Here is a 19,481-nt window from a genome sequence, read left to right as displayed (position 1 = left end):
TAAGTAACATTTTCTGTAAACAGGTTTTACATTTTCGTCACAATTCTCTGGGTGAAGCATAAAAGTGTTTGCTATATAATCCGTGCGTAATATCTCTACAGCGATTTCAAAGGGAGACTTTGGTACGCTATGTGGCAGCAGACTTACCAGGTAAATTTCCATTGTTTACGTAGTCTGAGCATGCGCACATTACCGAGAACAATGAATTTTACCTGGTAAGTCTGCTGCCACCAAGCGTACCAAAAGTCTGACTTAAGAAGTCCCCTCGACAGTCCAAGAAGAGAAAGGAGAAGTAATTCCCCCGTTCAGTCCAAGGAAAAACAGCGGGGCAAGTTCCTATCCGGCTTTCAGAATCTATGTTTGGTAAACAACAAGACTAGTGGTTCTTAAAGGCAGTGGACACTATTGGTAATTGTCAAAGACTAGCCTTCACAGTTGGGGTATCTCAACGTATGCATAAAATAACAAACCTGTGACAATTTTGAGCTATCGGTCTTCGAACTTGCGAGATAACAATGAAAGAAAAAAACACCCACGTCACACGAAGTTGTGTGCGTTTAGATGGTTGATTTCGAGACCTCAAGTTCTAAATCTGAGGTCTCGAAATCAAATTCGTTGAAAGCTACTTCTTTCTCGAAAACTACGTCACTTCAGAGGGAGCCGTTTCTCACAATGTTTTATACCATCAACCTCTCCCCATTACTCGTCACCAAGAAAGGTTTTATGCTAAAAAATTGTTTTGAGTAATTACCAATAGTGTCCACTGCCTTTAATAACTTCTGCAGTTTCCCGGTTTCAATTCCAGTTGTTCTACAGTAGCATGCCAGAAAGTCACTTCTACAACAAAAATGTATCAACAAAGATTATGCATCATCACATGAACATGTTACCGCCTTTTATAAAACTGAATTATGAAACGAACAAAACTTTCTTTTCGACTGTCACTTCCCATTTGTAACTACTTTAAAATAAAACAGGTTTTCGAGACAAAATGGACCGTAGGGGGAAGTTACAATTGACATTTGGTGCGAAATTAATGTGATGCTTTTGTTATAAATAATGTACACTACTACACATGATGGGTGGAAGATTCAATGAGGGCGCTCTTCAAAACCGACGATCACGAATCCACCAGATCGATAATTGATTGGTCTGAGCATGCGTGTTTCCACCCATACCTGTTTCCATAGACATGACCAAACGCGCGGTGGTCACTAAAAAGTGACCTGGCATGGTTTTTGTTAAACAACTATTATATCAAACGCTCGGTGATTCCCGATAGCTTTCAACTTAGGTTTTCAACGCTATGATTCAGTATGTGTCACACCCAATGGAGATTCGAAGGAAACAACATGTTGTCTCTGTTTGTTTTCTTGCTATTTTAGGGATGGTGTATTCATATTCTTTAAATACAAAATAAACAGGCTATAACCGACCAGTGACAAATTAAATTGCGTTTTTTTTTTTGTTTTTTTTTTTCCCCCAAAGTGTTTGAATGTTTCTTTAAATGCGTTGCTTGTTATTTATCACCTTTAGTTATTTGTAAAGTGTTATTTTGATAATTTTATTTGGTTCAAAACAAAGTTTCAATAAAGATTTATTAATTTATTTGTTTAATAATCATATAAGCATTTTTCTATTTATTTATTTACTTATTTATTTGTTAAAGTTGTTGTTGTTGTTGTTACGTTGCTGTTGATGCTGTTGTTGTTGTTGTTGTTGCTGTTGATGCTGTTGTTGTTGTTGTTGTTGTTGTTGTTGTTGTTGTTGTTGTTGTTGTTGTTGTTGATGTTGCTGCTGTTGTTGTTGTTGTTGTTGTTGTTGTTGTTGTTGCTGTTGCTGCTGCTGCTGCAGTTGTTGTCGTTGTTGTTGTTGTTACCTTGAATGCGAACTGTAAACCAAAGGGGAATTACCGTCTGATTTGCTTACTCCAAGGTTGGATTCATGACGCTCGTAGAACCACCATGCAGTCTTCTTAGTCTAGTCAATCTAAGCAAAGAAATGGCTTGACCAAGATCAAATTGCAACAGAAATGATGTTTTTGCAACAGTCTCTTAAAACCCTCCTAAACAACATATCAAAAAAGTTAAAAAAGTAAGCAGGGGAAATAATATGCATAATCTCAATAAATTAAAAATTGCCGTTTTCGCCTCTATTTACACTAATGTATACATACGCCCTGAAGAAGTTAAAGTTATATAATTTTCACCTCAAATTTGCATGCAAATGTCTTTTGAAACCCTCCAATACCTGTATTAAAAAGTAGACTGAGCTGGACTGAACAGAACGGGAAGGCCAAACTAATTAAAATGGCGCAGGAAAGAAAGGCCCAGCGACTGGACATTTCTCTGTGAGTATTCTAACACAATCATGACAATCGTACGCCCTATAATGGCGAAAAATACTCATAAGGGCGATTCCGCGGTAACACGCGTTACGCTTTTGAGGGTCCTTCATTAATCTCCCCTCTCTGGCTGCGAGACTCTTTGGTGTGTTCGTTAAGCTTCCCTGGGTCGACCCCAGTCTGCCCCCGGTACGTTCGAATAGCTTTGACGTCATTCCGGGTCAGCCCCCAGTGCCCTGCTTGTAGAGTGGGTCACTTGGGGTGACCCGATGTGCATGACAACACCACGAGTGGGCGCGTGTGTTCGTTCGATTAGCTCTTGTCAAGGCTCACCAGAGTGGGCACCTCAGGGTCGACCCAGGGAAGCTAATCAAACGCACCCATTGATTTAATTAGTGTTCATCTTTTGTATTTTAAAACCTGAATGTCTAGGCTAGATCCCCATGTTCACACAAAATGAAAAATCAACTGGTTTAGCTGAGAGAGTTCTGCGAAAATCGGTAACATGCGTTACGCTGAATGGAAAGGCCAGAAAAATACAAAACTTCATTCTTCAACTTTGTCCTAAAACTAATCAGTCTACTCCAAATTTGTTTCTATTGTCATCAAGTACTACGCTAAGGTTGATTATGCCGGAAAATTAACAATAATCTAAGTGTTACTTTCTTAGTGAAAAATAGTCGGTAACACGCGTTACAATTTTCCCCAGCTACATGTTTAAATGTTATTTCAATTGTTGAGGTACAAATTCTCAAATTTATCCACCAATATCAGTTGCACATCATAATTTGAAGAGCAAAACAGTAGCTGTAGACCTTTTTATTCATTTTCTTTGTTTAGTTGCTCTACATATCCCAAAATTTGTAGTGCATGCTATTGTTTACTGTCACAGGTTCTCCAGTTTCTTAATAATATATATGATTCCTAAAATAAAATGTTTTGTCATCTTTAGGACCTGCCAACTTCCAATTCCTTCCAGCAGGGGGCATCCCTACAACACAGAAGTCATTTTCTTCACTTACTTGCATAAAGTAAGTAAATCCTATTTACTTGCATTACTTCAGCATGGAAATAATCCCAATCATTAACCACAAAAAACAACTCCCCAGATTCTATAGAATCGTTAATTTGACCCTCCCCCCCTCTTCCCATTCCATCGACATGTCCTTTGCCAGGGGATGTCGAAAAGTAATTCCACCTCATTCACATTTTGCGTGCCTACCAGGCCTGGGATCCGGGTCAGCCCACAGTGCCCTGCTTGTGGAGTGGGTCACTTGGGGGTGACCCGAGGTGCATGCCGTCACCACGAGAGGGCGAGTGTGATCGTTCGACACGTACACCCGAGTGAGCACTGGGGGGTCGACCCATGGGAAGCTTATCGAACGCACCCATCTCCATTAGCTGAAGGTTATCAAAAGGATATTATCCACGCACCACGCACTCTGCACAAATAAAGTATTCAAACGAGTATCCATACATAGAATCAGTTGGTGCACAAAATGATGTCCCAGCTCTGGGATTTTTGTGTGTGTTTTGCTAGTTCCCTCGCTCCCCAACCATAGTGACTACACAAATCTTTAATGGATAACAATGGTATATTTAGGTGTTCGGGCCAACAGCCCGGAACACCTCTTATTTTTGTTCGTTTTGTTCTTACTTCTTAATACTTCTTCTTCTTCTTCTTAGGTGTTCGGGCCAACAGCCCGGAACACCTCTTATTTTTGTTCGTTTTTTCTTACTTCTTAATACTTCTTCTTCTTCTTCTTAGGTGTTCGGGCCAACAGCCCGTACACCTCTTATTATTGTTGTTAATTTTTTTAGGTGTTCGGGCAGCCCAAACAACTATACCGTTTGATCCACTTTAATGTATGGTGGAGTCCAACACGTCAGTCTAGAGTCCAACTCTAATTGTGTAAATAAATTCAGGCATCATCTTTTAATTTTATGCAACAAGCAAACTTATAAATTTTCTGATTTTATTTCAAAGGGTAACAGAAATGGCTGTTAGCAAACTGTTTCCAACAAAAACTACATGGTGTACGTGCAAAATATTGTTACCTGTCTCAAGCCTTGACCCCACTCTAGCTACGTGAGAATAACTTAGATAACAAATCAAGCATTCAGTTCAAAATGATAAAAGTTTGTTGTCGCCACATGAACCATGAATCATACACAGCTACTATTCACAAGAAAATCTATGCGTGGAGGGTAACAGACAGCACACAATGGAACCGGAGTTTAATAGTGGCAGTACCAAACGTGCAATCATCAGCCGTTGAAGTTTAAGCATGGGCTGATGGTGATCAGAAGGATAAAAGTCTGTTGTCGATACAACCGTCCACTTAGATTCAACGGACCATGAATCTCTGCACAACATTACGTTCAAAAGAATATCCATATATAGATTTGACTGGTGCATAAAATGATGTCCCAGCCATGGGATTTTCGTGTTTTTTTTGCTAGATTGCTGCCTCGCTCCCCAACCAAAGAATCTACACAAATCTCTAATGGATAACAATGGTATTATTTCGACATGGTTTTTTTTTTTAGCAAGAGTTGTGGGGCCCATTTCTCTAGTATGTATCACACAACTTCATGTTCCCTTTTTTTTATGATGTTTGTTTATCTGTTTCATCTCACCTCTCACTTTATTGGTTAAGTTTTATTTTACGGTAACTGTTTTGTGTTTGTTCTTCCTGTAATTTTGAATTGTTTTTCCACAACATAAGATTACACCCACTAAATAGAATTGCTTACATTGCTTTCTTCGTTAGATAAAGCGGGGGGGGGGGGGGGGGTGGTTCCGTACTCGTTAAGCTTAGCTTTTTTATAGGCCCCTCCATCCCCTACATGTGTTTTGCATTGGTTTTTAGTTTTTGTTTTCTATTATTGTACGATTGCATTTGCTTGTAATAAATTATTTATTACCTTCTGTGTAGACTAAGCAAGTCTCGCGCGTATTTTGAAGGCCCCCAGTGCGGGACCATTATGTTCCCAACCTTATGGAGTTTTACGTGGGACATTTTGTTTCGTCCATTATTTGAGTTTAACGTAGTTTATGACCACGAACATTACAAATATTGTTGGAAATGTAATACTAATTAACAAAACATATGCAAGTAAAATAATTTCAACAACAAAAATCTACTTTTGAGATGTCGACTTCCCGAGATAAACTATCACAGGAAGACGATATCCTCATTTTAAAGGAACACGTTGCCTTGGATCGGACGAGTTGGTCTATTAAAAGCGTTTGGAACCGTTTGTTATGAAATGCATATGGTTAGAAAGATGTTTTAAAAGTAGAATATAATGATCCACACAAGTATCACTCGAAACTGCACGGTTTTCCTTTTACGTCGCGAACTATCACGGTCGGCCATTTATGGGAGTCAAAATTTTGACTCCCATAAATGGCCGACCGTGTTAGTCGACAGGGTAAAAAGAAAACCACGCGATTTCGAGGCATATTTGTGTAGATCATTGTATTCTACTTTTACAACATCTTTCTAACCATATCAATTTTATAACAAACGGTTACAGAACGCTTTTCAAAGAACAACTCGACCGATCCAAGGCAACGTGTTCCTTTAAGGCCCGGTCTTGATCACACAGGCCCCGATAACGATAACGAAAACGAGAACGATAAAAATGCACGCTCGCGATTGGTTGAATTGCTCCACGCAGAATACGCCCACGCTCATTCAACCAATCGAGGGCGTGCATTTTTATCGTTATCGTTTTCGTTCTCGTTATCGGGGCCTGTGTGACCGGGCCTTTACACTTGCTGTATAATAATATGACATCGGCAGCAGAAGTGTTTTGTCGCACACAGAGTTGCTACACGCTGTACATTGACTTGTTTTTAGAGCGAGGACATAAACGTTCCCCTGTATTACTAGTTGTAGAATTGTTCCAGTTGTCTGGTGAGTCAAGATTTATTTCGGAAAATCAATTATTTATGAGTATTATTTTCGTGGGAAGTTGTTTACTTGAGATCACCGACTTGCAAAACATTGTATGTATGTATTGTAATTAGGTGTTCGGGCAACAGCCCGAACAACTCTTTGTTATTGTTCGTTTTTTTTTTTTTTTTTTTTTTTTTTTTTTTAATTTGTAATGTCGGTTTTCTCGGTCAATTTCGGCAAATGCGCAGCCAATTTAACCACCAAGCTATTCTATTTCGCGCGAAATCGAATGCTACTCCAAAGGGTAGTTCGATTTCGTTTTATGATTAGTCAAATGTAATGCTGCGTCATTCGATTTAACAAAATGATCATTCAATTTAACAATTCATCAAAGCAGCATTCAAATTCGCAGACGCTTCTTGAGGCGTGTGTGTCACGAAAAAGAATGTCGATACGCTAAATTGAACAGAATGTTAAAGGAATTTGACTCGACTCAAAACGAAATTGAATGGCCGAATTCTGAAATTGAAACGCAGTAACAACTGGAGAGGCAAAACAGCTTTAATTCGAACGCATGAAAATGAAATTGGCTGCTCATTTACCGAATTTGACCGAGAAAACCTATATTCTTCTCCGAGTCGATTGTCCGCAAGAAAAAGCATAGTTGCGAAGCTTGCATTAAAGGAACACGTTGCCTTGGATCGGTCGAGTTGGTCTTTGAAAAACGTTTGTAACCGTTTTTTATAAAATGCATATGGGTAGAAAGATGTTGTAAAAGTAGAATACAATGATCCACACAAATATGCCTCGAAATTGCGTGGTTTTCCTTTTACTTCGTCGACTAACACGTCGGCCATTTATGGGGGTCAAAATTTTGACTCCCATAAATGGCCGACGGTGATAGTTCGCACAGTAGAAGGAAAACCACGCAATTTCGAGGCAAACTTGTGTGGATCATTGTATGCTACTTTTAAAACATCTTTCCAACCATATGCATTATATAAAAAACGGTTACAAACGCTTTTGTTTTGACCAACTCGTCCGACCCAAGGCAACGTGTTCCTTTAAGTTGAAACATTGCATGCGGGTAGACAATAACCAGTAGATGATTTAAGAGGTTTACGTACTTCATAAAAATGGAGATTGTTGGTGACCTTCTCTTGACCTTTTGACGTGTCTTAAGCAAGGCTATGAAATGAACAATTTGCTAGGTGCCCCCAGTAAGCACAACATCGACCGTTAAGCAGCTCTATGAAATTGGGCCCTGCTCTAGCAGCGGTAAGAGATCTGCTCCAGTATTGCAAACCTTGTAGGTTTAAATCCCACCAATGTTATTATTATTATTATTATTATTATTATTATTATTATTATTATTATTATTAAAGGGGTTAAGTTTTGATTTAAAAAATTAGATGTGTACACCGAACAAGTGTTTGTAAATATACAACCACTACATGTAAAGTTTTTCTTTATAAATCTTTTTCGAAAGAGCCATACACCTGAAGATACTCGTGTGGTGGTTAAGAAATGTCAGTTTTAGATGTGGTAGGCAACCATTTTAGAGGGAAACCACAAACAATCACGTAGGGTCTGAACAACCAATCCACACGATTCAAGCCTTCGTCCCTAGATTTTACCTAGAAAGTTCACATGCTAATATTTTCACCTTAGTTTGTATTTGTGAATTATTCATGTTTGGAGCATTATCAAGGGTTACAACAGCCGGTGTGGGCGTTTTTTATTGTCATTTATGAGCTAACAACTATTAGTGCAACTTGACATTACAAATAATAATAGCTCCCCATTTAACTGTTTACATCTGTTTTCATAAACATAAAAGTCATCAAAACAACTTCCCCATTTAACTGTATACATCTGTTTTCATAAATATAAAAGTAATCAAAAGTTTTTTTTATGACTTTTATATTCATGAAAACAGATGTAAACAGTTGGGGAGCTAATAGTTGCTAGCTCATAAATGACAATAAAAAAACGTCCACACCGGCTGTTGGAACCTTAACAATGCTCCAAACATGAGTAATTCACAATTACAAACTAAGGTGAAAATTTTAATAATATTATCTTCGCAATCATATCAATCTTGATTGCGCAGCACTTACAACAAGAAATCAAATTTGTTCTTTGCGTTGATGACATGTCCCCTATACAGCTTGTCAATATTATTACAATGGTCGCTCAGAAACGCAACATTGTTCTTTATTCGTCTTTGTCGAAAGAATCACCAAACCCGAAGATACTTTTGTAGAAAAGGAGTAAGTTTAAGATGTGATGCGCAACCCTGGTAGAGGGAAACCCCAAACAATCACGTGGGGTCTGAACAACCAATCTACACGATGCAAGGCTTCGTCCCTAGATTTTAAATGGAGTCCACATCAGTAAAGGTCACATGGTAAAATTTGCACTTTAGTTTGTACTGGTGAATTATTCATGTTTGGAACGTTATTAATGAATCCAGGGTTCCAACAGCCGGCGTAAATGTTTTGTTATTGTCATTTATGAGCTAGCAACTATTAGTGCAACTTTTGACATTATGAAAAAAAATGTTAGCCCTCAATTGAAAGGAACACGTTGCCTTGGATCGGTCGAGTTGGTCTTTGAAAAGCGTTTGTAAGCGTTTTTAATGCATATGATTATAAAGATATTTTAAAAGTAGAATATAATGATCCACACAAGTATCACTCGAAATTGCGTGGTTTTCCTTTCACCTCGTCGACTAACACGGTTGGCCAATATCCGTCTACATTATTTATATATAATGAAATTGTGTATATTAGGATTATTTATATATAGTGATTTCATACGAATATATATAAATAATTGTGTTGTGAAAAACTGATTATTTGTAAACAAAGATTATATAATGGTTAAATAATGAATTATGTATTAAATAATGAATTCTTTGTAAATAGTTGCGTTAAATAATAACTTTACACTTAACGCCTCATAAGTGTTAGTTTTTCGAGCAACAACCCTTTTGATGCCAAATTACCATAATACACATCGAGAAAAAAACTTTGCATTTTGACGAGCTTTTAACAACACTTATTTCATTGACTCAAACACCTTGTGTTTGTTTCTACAAACACTAAATTCTAGTTCACTGTGTATGTGTATTCGTATTGCGTATCAGCGTATTGCAATCAATGCTTCATCTGCCATTAGCTTGCTCCCAGTGCTGTTGGGTAAGTTATATTATAGAAATGCCGCCGTAAACATTAAATTCGGCGCTTGTATGTAAGCGGGGAATCGTGACCGTAGAGCGAGGAATTCGGAGGTAAGCAGAGCCATGAAACCGGGCCCTGCTGGCTCCCAGATAGATAGCAATCTAAGTGCGTGCGGTCTAACCAGCATTAAAAAAAATAAAGGGAATCAATGTGTGGTGAAGAGGTTTTCAACTAGTGGTTTAAACCCAACGAGGCCTGGTTCTTGACAATTTTACCGAGACGAAGTCGAGGTAAATTATGAAGAACCAGGCCTCGGCGGGTTTAAACCACTAGTTGAAAACCGATTCAACACACTTTGATTCCCATTCATAAATACCTTTTCGGTCAAAAAACATCAACACTTTTTGGTCAACAAGTAACATAAATGCAAAAATTATAATTCGTCTGTCGCACCACGAACTGACCTAACTGACACAAAATCACACATTTTCGCAAATTTGTTTTAAAACAAATTATTGACAAACTCAATGCTGTTAACATTATCAGCAAGTTTCAGTGCCTAATATGTAATAGTTTGGTAATTACACTAATTAGTATAAACGACGCATCGCTGGACTTGCCATTTTGTCTTTTCACAAAGTGACCTATCTAGATACGTCGCTTTACCAATGGTTAAACTATGCGCTACAGCGCGCGCGATTATGGCGCGCATGCAAATTTTCGTACCACGAAGTGACCTAACTGGGGGGAGCGTATAGTATTTTCACAAAGTGACCGATCTCGATAGGTCTCTATTACGCATTGGTTTGTACACAGCGCGCTGCAGGCAAAAATGAAATTTTCAATTTCACAAAGTGACCCATCTGTTTAGGAATTAATTACTTATTAAAATAGTTTTAAGGATTAAAACACATTGATAGTTCTGTATGAATAAAGTATTCAGCTTTGTTTTCGTCATAAAATAATACAATAAAGTTGGTAAGCAGACTCCGAAACAGCAGTTTCAAAAGTAGTGCAACTTCAATCGTGATTTTCTCTGAACACGTTTTTTAAAACAGTGAACGAGTTAGGTCAGTTCTTGGTACGAACGACGAATTGTTCAATAATTTCTTTCAACAAAACACCCCTCCAGCTATGAAATGGTAAGACCCTCGGGTAAACAACTCCTTATAAGGAGATTGCTGTGCGCGTCGCGCGTATCGCGTGATGTGGCACAACTGTTTCAGCCGTTGATTACGGTGGCCCACAACTGTCACGGCAAAACAAAAAGCACCACGGCAAAACAAAAAGTGCCACGGCAAAATAAAAAGCGCCACGGCAAAACGAAAAAGGCCACGGCAAAACGAAAAGCGCCACGGCAAAACGCAAAGAGCCACGGCAAAACGCAAAGAGCCACGGCAAAACGAAAAGAGCCACGGCAAAACGCAAAGAGCCACCGGCAATACGCAAAGAGCCGGGGCAAAACGAAAAGCATGCGGGTTAAAGGTCGAAAGGAGTCGCGGTGATTCATGGGATAGGTTATAAATGGTCAGCACGCGCAGTGCGCAGTTGATCTTTAGGCCCACGTAATGTGTACACACGTTCAGGTCCCACAGTTCCAAGCCAACTCGGTACAAGTCAACTCGGTCCCAAGTCAACTCGGTCCCAAGTCAACTCGGTCCCAGGTCAACTCGGTCCTTCAACCAACCTTCATGTTTTAAAAATTATTTTATTGTACTGTTTCGTGTAAGTTAACTTGATTTATTACGTGTAAGTTAACTGGAAAGTTTTGTTTATTATTATTATTTTTAACCAAACATTAATTTTCTCATAAATCGTACATTGAACTCACTGTTTTTCAGTTGAAATTTGTCGTGAATTTAATTGAAAGTGTTCTGCAAAATAGCACAATAACAAACGTCAGACAACCTTTTTTTAAGTCCTGCTTTAATGCTTCAGTTAGCACTTGTGTGTACACAAAACTACACCCAGACACTATCCACTAGTTGGTGCACTCTTTCAGAGGTGAAGGACATACGTTTGTGCAAAGAATGACAATAGGGTTTTACAGTCCGATTGTATGAGTGCCATTGTGAATGCACTCAAGTGTTACACACTGGCACGCATATTAGTGGGGGGGGGGGGGGGGGGGAATGTACTCCCGTGGAAATTTCATGTTAATTTTATGGCAACAATTAAAATTGCATTCTCATGAGTCCCCAGAACAATGAAAATGATGTTGCCATTTTTTCTATTGACCTTTAGTAACCATGACCTGAGGTCAAAGGTCATGCATCATTTTCACCTAAAAATCTACTTTTTTGGACAGGTTTTCAGGTGTTTCAAGGCAATTGAGCATACCTATAGTTAATTGTGAGCATTTTCGTGATAATAAATATAAAACATAAGTTCTGTATGTAGAGGTTTTGCAGAAGAAAAAAAAGGGCAAAGTGCTTTTTGGGGGTGTTTTAAGAACCTTTATAATAAGCAGGGGCGTCAATCCGTCTTGAAAGGTGGGGGGGGGACACATAACATTTACGGCGTGGGGTCCGGGCCCGCTTTAGGGCCCCGGGAATTTTTAGTCCGTAGATGCTCTCTGGTGCAATCTAGGGAGTCTGAGGGGTGATGTTCCCCCCTCTCAGATGTTGGAATTTAATGCCTATTTCAAGCTATGATGCACCTATTTTTGCTATTATGGTTATTGTACCTAAAAAATAACTCAATTATAGCTTCGCAGTATCCATATTGTTCTGCATTATAATGCTCAGACGGCAGTTCATCCCTGGTGGGTATTAAAGATGGAGCCTGCTATAAAGCTGAACGCGAAGCCTTTTACGGCCTTGGGTCCGGGCCTAAGGGCTCGGGAAAATTTGCATTCTAGATGCTTTGAGGTGCAATCTTAGGCCAATAAGAGGCATACAGAATGGCACAGAACATTTGTAAAATGTGAGCAGCAGTAGAACCTTTTGAGATAACAGCATTTTCAAGTTCGGATCTATGAACCAAGTTTTAGGGGGAAAATCTGTCGAAGAGTGAGCTCACGAGTGCGAAACCTTTACGGCATGGGTCCGGGCCCGCTTAAGGGCCCGGTAAAATTTTGGATTCTAGATGCTCTGTGGTGCAATCTTAGGCCAATAAGCGGCATACAGAATGGAACAGAACATCTGTACAATGTGAGCAGCAGCATAGAACCTTTTGACCTCGGTATCGGAAAAAAACAATACTTTCATAATGAATTAAAAACTCCCATTTATTTCCATATTTAACGAATGTTACTAAACAATACATCAGTGGAAAGTTTAATATTTACAAATGTTTAGAATTAACATGGCTTACACCCTTATTTGGTCAGTAAATGATAATGACCTTTGACCTCGGTATCAGAAAATTAAATACGTGCATAATCAATTTAAAACTCAAATGTATTTTCATACCAAAAGAGGGGTTCAATTGAGCTCAAATTTTCACAGGCTTGTTATTTCATGCCTATGTTGAGATACACCAAGTGAGAAGACTGATCTTTGACAATAGGGGTCCAGTGTCTTTAATAAACCTATCTAGTCGTTCCCAGGAGCCAGCAACCCAATAGTCTTGGTTCCAAGACCATTGGTGTTGCGCGGTCACACACAACCAACGTTCCGATTATGCACGGCAAAAACTGTACACGCTTGTAATGAACGAACGCTAGCGGGCGCTCTGTTTCTCTGATTTCCGGATCTCACCAAGTCTGTGCTCACCAAGGTCTTCGGACATTTGCAAATTGAAGGCGTGGCCAGACTATGTAAATGACTTTTAATGTATGCAATATTCATATCACGTGACGAATTGAAGATGACTATTCAAACTAGATCGAGTCAAAGGTCAATATGATCGGCGCTCTATTTTTAAAAACCTTTGCTCAAAGTGATTCCGTGGTCATTAGGCCTATTAAAAGGAAAACAGTGAAATTTCAAGTATAGACTACCTATTCAGATTATGGATACGTGACGATTTGAAATCGTAAATAATGGTCAAAAATCGAATGTAAGATTAGCATTCAGAGAGTCCGTGTAACGGACGCTTGTATGGTCCCACGGCGTGGAGCAATCGGAACGTAAGCCTTGTGGGATATCACGTACCGCCCATGCCGTGTCTCGTGGGGGTTGGATGTGTTAAATCCCGGTGTGGCGGTTTCAACTTTCCGCTGTGTGCAGTTTTCCGAATGACCAAATACGGTAGCATTACGTCATGCGATGCCTGCGCACAGCAAGCGAAAGTAGTCCATTGTTAGTGCCGTATTGAGTTATCCGTTACCCTCCGGTAGCTGTCATGGCGTCGTCCACGAGTCGAGTGCAACTAGCGGCAAACGCGTAGATCGTATGAGTTGTTTTTTATGCAAGCAGAGTGTGACCTGCCTGAAGTTGTTCCTATGAATGCATGTAAAGATAGGACAAGAGATTATGTGACTACGCAGAAAAGAATCGTAATATAAACATTGTGGGGTCACTGTTGCTGAGAGAACTACATTACTCGCCAGGGTACTCGCGGCGGTATCTGAGAGGTCACCCGGAAAACTGAACACGCCGGAAAGCTAAAACCGTTCGAACAACGTGCAGATATGACCGACTTACGTCACCCGGAAAACTGAACACGGCGGAAGACTGAAACCGCCACACCGGGCGCCATGTATGAACTCCCAGCTTGCGGGTGTCGGATCCGTTGTTTCTTATGATCGCAACGTTCCAATATGCTCCATTTTTTCATGGCCCCCTAATTTCTTTTTGTTATATGAGTTTTCAGGTAATTTTGATGATGTCAAAACGTAGGAATACCGCATTTTGTTATATTGACAGTGTTATTGTGTGAGTAGCTTAAAGTCACCTTGGAGTGGTATTTTTTTTAAATAAAGCTTTTGTCACTAAAATATGTGTTTTTATGAGAGGAATGTGAATAAAAAGTTAACTAAGGTTTAAAAATCTTAGTTTTGATTGTATTTACAAATTTACGAATAGGCCCCGACCCGAGAGGGCGCTGTTCGTGACGTATTTCAAGGCGCGATATTTGGAGAGAAAATTTGTAGTCGGGCCCCCGTACATTACGTCTGGGAACATGGCACATCAAAACAAATTTAGACACGATTTTACACACATACGTACATTGAAACTTGAACATGTTGAACGCCTAGTGGTTTTTACAAAAGCTATTGCTGCTATTTTTATTTAACTATGCGACTTTTTAGTGACCAAATGGGTTGTAAGATGATAGAAATACGGCCACGGAGCAGACTGCACGCACGCACTATGGCTGCTGTATAATGGGCGGACGGTCACATAGGACTTGCACGCACCGTGAATCGCATGCGGTACCAACAAAAAATCGTGTCACTTGGCAAAAGCTAAAAACATACCCTCAAAGTTAAAACTTACCCGGATTTTTTCACGTTTAGCAAATGCTCCTCTGAGTTCGTCACGTCTTTCAGATACCTTCTTCGACTTCCCACTAGCTAGAAAAATTGTTGGGACGGCGTCGTGTTTAAGAATGACTCTTCTCGTCATGTCAAATGAGTTGTGTATCCCGGATTCGAAGCACGACGGCTCTAAGTGTTCGCTGCAGCGCTGAAAAAGACGTCGGACCGGATCACTTTGCTCTAGTTAATCTGACTTTCGCAGCCCACAACCGCCTATACTTGGGATCTGCAGGAAACAGATGAAGACTGACACCATCTTTAGTTGTTTTGCTGCATCCAGCAGCAATACACCTGGTCGGCATTGCCGGAAAAATGCCAGAAAAAAAAACCTTTTTCGCAGCGTACAAACTCACGTCTTAGAATTACATGTACTTTTGCACGTGTGTTTATCTACGCATCGAGGGGGGCCTATGTTTGATCGAGGCAAAGTCTTCCTTTTCCTACGTCACAAAAGGGGTAGGCGGAGTCAACCCCCCCAAGCACTTGATTAATTTTTTAACATATAAATCGTGACAAACAATTACTCAAAAAATTGTTTTATTGTCAATAAACATATACTCTTATGTTTAAAAGAAAAAAAATCCTATTTCCAGGTGCCTTTAATTTTTTTTATAAGAATTTGATATAAAAGGTTGAGATAAAAATAATGATAAAACTTAATTTCCTCAAAGCATTGTCTAACAGAGTATTATTTTTTAATTCTGTGAATGAAGAGTTATTTTTGAGGTAATGATTAAATTGGGCAACTAGTGGAATTTATGACCCGACTATAGTCGCCTCAAATAACTGCGATTTCGATACTAGTCGCGAAACTTACTCCCGTTGCCCCAGATGCATAGTGACATATTGTTGTGCATAAGTAAAGCTCGTGCTGAAATGATTGAAAGATTGTGTCACTGACGTCTGGTTGTGCTTTGTAAAAAGTTTTTGTGAATAGTCATGAGCGACAAAAGTGGTTATACCAAGCAGGAATTTGATCACAACTACTTTTATAGTACGTAGTCTTAGCCGCACAATTAACCAAGTGAGTTGAATAGCAGTAGTCGCCACTCGACAAGCAATCAAAATTCGCAATTTCTCATGAGTAGTTCCAAAAGATATGGTTACGACTACATTCCAAAAGATATTATAATATGGTTACGTTCCAAGCTACGCAGCTACTCGGCTACGTGTACGTTCCAAGATACGCTTAGGTCTACGTTCCTTCAAGTTACACTATAATATCAAAAGGTATGTTTTCAATCTCATGTCAAGTTACGCTTACGTTAATAATAATAATAATATTAAGACTTGTAATGCGCACGTATCCACCCTGCTGGGTGTTCAAGGCGCAGTAAAACCAACAACAAACAAAACAAAACAAAACAAAAACAAAACAAAGAAAAACAGACACAACAAAAATTGGTCCTTGAAAACCTGTGACATAAAATAAGTTTTGAGAAGAGATTTGAATGTTGTGGTACAAAGACAAGTTCTAAGATTAAAGGAACACGTTGCCTTGCATCGGTCGAGTTGGTCTTTGAAAAGCGTTTGTAACCGTTTTTTATAAAATACATATGGGTAGAAAGATGTTGTAAAAGTAAAATACAATGATCCACACAAACATGCCTCGAAATTGCGTGGTTTTCCAAAATTCTTCCCTTTACCTTTTGTCGACTAACTAAAATTCTTCCTTTTGTCGACTAACACGTCGGCCATTTATGGGGGTCAAAATTTTGACCCCCATAAATGGCCGACCATGTTAGTTCGCACAGTAGAAGGAAAACCACGCAATTTCGAGGCAAACTTGTGTGGATCATTGTATTCTACTTTTAACACATCTTTCCAACCATATGCATTTTATAAAAAACGGTTACAAACGCTTTTGTTTTGACCAACTCGTCCGATCCAAGGCAACGTGTTCCTTTAAGTGGTAGAGAGTTCTAGATGCGTGGCGCAGCTGAAGAAAAAGACATGTCTCCCCATGAGTGTTGAGACTTGGGTTCAATGAGAAGAAGCATGGAACTTGATCGAAGATTGCTTGATGGAGTGTAAACTTGAAGAAGTTCAGAAATATAGAGGGGAGGCTTGCCATTAAGTGCTTTGTGGACATTATTTTATAATCTCAATGCATATACATGAGATAAGGGACTATTGCCTACAAGCTTTGCTTCTTAAATGGATCCCTCCGCAGTGTCAACATTGTTATGCATCTATTTCTTCAAACCTATGTTGTGAAACGATTATTTTTTCATTGTTGTAATGATTTCTTTTGACTGCTGTTTGATATTGTTTTTTTGTCTTTTGATACTGTGGAAATAAAATGAACCTTGTACCTTGAACCTTGACAATGAGAATCAGCTTGAAGATTATTCGTTGAGAGATAGGGAGCCAGTGTAGTTGTTTCAGAATGGGGGTGATGGAACAGGATTTCCTAGACAGTGTCACAATGCGGGCAGCAGTATTTTGGAGGCGTTGAAGACGGGAAATTTGGTTGTTAGGAAGACTGTAGAGAAGAGCATTGCCGTTGTCAAGACGAGAAGTAACAAATGCGTGAATGACCTTTTCAGTGGCACTTTTGTCCAAGTACTTGCGAATCTTACCAATATTCCTGATGTGGTATGATGACAGACGAACGATGTTGAACGATGTTGTTGATGTGATACAAGATACGCAGCTACGTTTACGTTCCAAAATACGCTTAGGTCTACGTTCCTTTAAGTTACACTGTAATACCAAAAGATACGTTTTCAAGCCCGAGTCAAGCTACGCTTACGTTAAAAGATACGCAGCTACGTTTATGTTCCAAGATGGTACGCTTACGTTCCAAGATATGCTTATACGTTCCAAACGATGTCAACGTTCCAAGCTACGCAGCTACTCAGCTGCGCTTACAGGCTACCATATGGTAGCTTGCAGAGTTTTTTTTTTAAAACCATATTGCTATTTTTGCTCATGTTTTTTAATCCTGCATTTTAATGTTTTTCCTGACTGTACAGCGCTTTGAAACAGTGTTAAAGCGCTTTATAAATGCATTTAAGTTAAGTTAAGTAAAGTTAAGTTAAGTCTAGATTTCAAGCCGTCCACGTAACTAAATCATACCGTGGCGGGCGCGCTTTGGCAATTCTTCAAAAGAAAAACAATTGGTTCATGATAGATGTCAATTGAGGCGGGGGGATGGTGCTTTGAAAGGAAATTATTAAAACCTTCTGTTTATTTTAGGTTTCAGACACCAATTTTACGAGGGAAATAATTTTAATGCAGATTGGTATAACAGCAACTTTAGAAATGTTAAGACTGGGTTGCTCTAAAAATCAAAGAGTGGTGGCAGACTTTCAAAAATGGATTTCGATTAAACTTTGCACAAGTGAAGGCCATCAACCAAAATTAAAAAATGAAGCATAAGTTTTGCATTTACACCTTCGTTGCCATGGCAACGGTCAAAAGTAGAAAATTACCATATTTCACCTAATTTAGCTCTTTTCATGAGTAAAAATAACCCAAAGTTGAGGGCTCCACTGTGTAAAAACCAAATAGTGGACCTACCTCTCAGCTGGATATGATGAATATGCATCCTTAATCTTTCCAAAAATGCGTTTGACAAAGGTACAGTTAATTGTGAATGGAAGATTCCATTATTTCAAAAAGGGGTGTTTTGAGAAAAAGTCAATTTGGGAAATACAGGGGGTTGCTAAAATTGTCAGAAGTACCAAAGTGGCACATTTAGGAAAGTTTTGCTTCCAGGCATGAAAGATAAGATACTGGTCTGTAAGAATTAAAAAAAAAAAAAGTTTTGGTATTTGTTGTACTGGGGAGCAGTGCTGCCATAAACTTCGTCCTTTTTGGGAAAAAAATGTGTTTATTTTCAAATTGTATAACAAAAAAATATGAATTTTTGTTTTAATGGATTTTGTTTACTCTTTGCACAAGTTCATTTCTTCAACCAATTAAAAGTGTAAAAAGAAAGCATAGTTTTTGCATTGCACTTTGGTTGCCATGACAACGGTTAAAAATAAGAAATCTGCCATATTTCACCTAATTTAGCTCTTTTCTGAAAATTACCCAAAGTTGAAGGCTTCACTGTGTAAAGACCAAATATATTACCTGCCTTTCAACTGAATATGGTAAATATACACCCTTGGTCTTTCCAAAAGTGCACCTGACACAGGTACAGTCAATTGTGAATGGAATAATCCATTATTTCCAAAAAGGGGTGTTTGAACAAAGTTCAATTTGGGAAATAGAGGGGGTTGCTAAGTTTGTCAGAAGTCCGAAAGTAGCATATTTAGGAAAGTTTGGCTACCAGGCTTGAAAGATAAGATACTGGTCTGTAGGAATTTCAAAAAAAATGTTTTGGTATTTGTTGAACTGGTGAGCAGTGTTGTCAGAAGCTTCATGCTTTTTGGCAATTGTATAGATTTAAAGTTGTAAAATAATGCTCTTTTTATGACTTTCTACATGCTTAACAATGATGAAGAATGACAAAATATCAGGACAAAATATAATAAAGCATCTTATGACAACATAACTCCCAGTTGTATAAATAGGCATCACATAATTAAAAAAGAAAGTTTTTGTATTTTTTGAACTGTGGAGCAGTGTTGCCAGAAACTTCATGCCTTTAAAAAAAAGGGTGTATT

The 19,481-nt window shown here is 38.8% G+C and overlaps 1 protein-coding gene across 1 annotated transcript in view; it reads left to right on the top strand.

Moving 5' to 3' along the window:
* Nucleotides 1-6,170: 6,170 nt before the first annotated feature.
* Nucleotides 6,171-19,481, top strand: part of LOC139951507 (uncharacterized) — a 33,873-nt gene continuing 20,562 nt past the window's right edge. Inside the window, exon 1 of the mRNA XM_071950438.1 lies at nucleotides 6,171-6,270. The gene's annotated coding sequence lies outside the window, so the exon portion shown is untranslated. The remainder of the gene's footprint in view (nucleotides 6,271-19,481) is intronic.

Source organism: Asterias amurensis, chromosome 19, assembly GCF_032118995.1.
Source record: "Asterias amurensis chromosome 19, ASM3211899v1".
Taxonomy (NCBI): domain Eukaryota; kingdom Metazoa; phylum Echinodermata; class Asteroidea; order Forcipulatida; family Asteriidae; genus Asterias; species Asterias amurensis.
The sequence above is the reverse complement of the archived record's forward strand: the minus strand, read 5'-3'. Positions and strand labels throughout refer to the sequence as shown.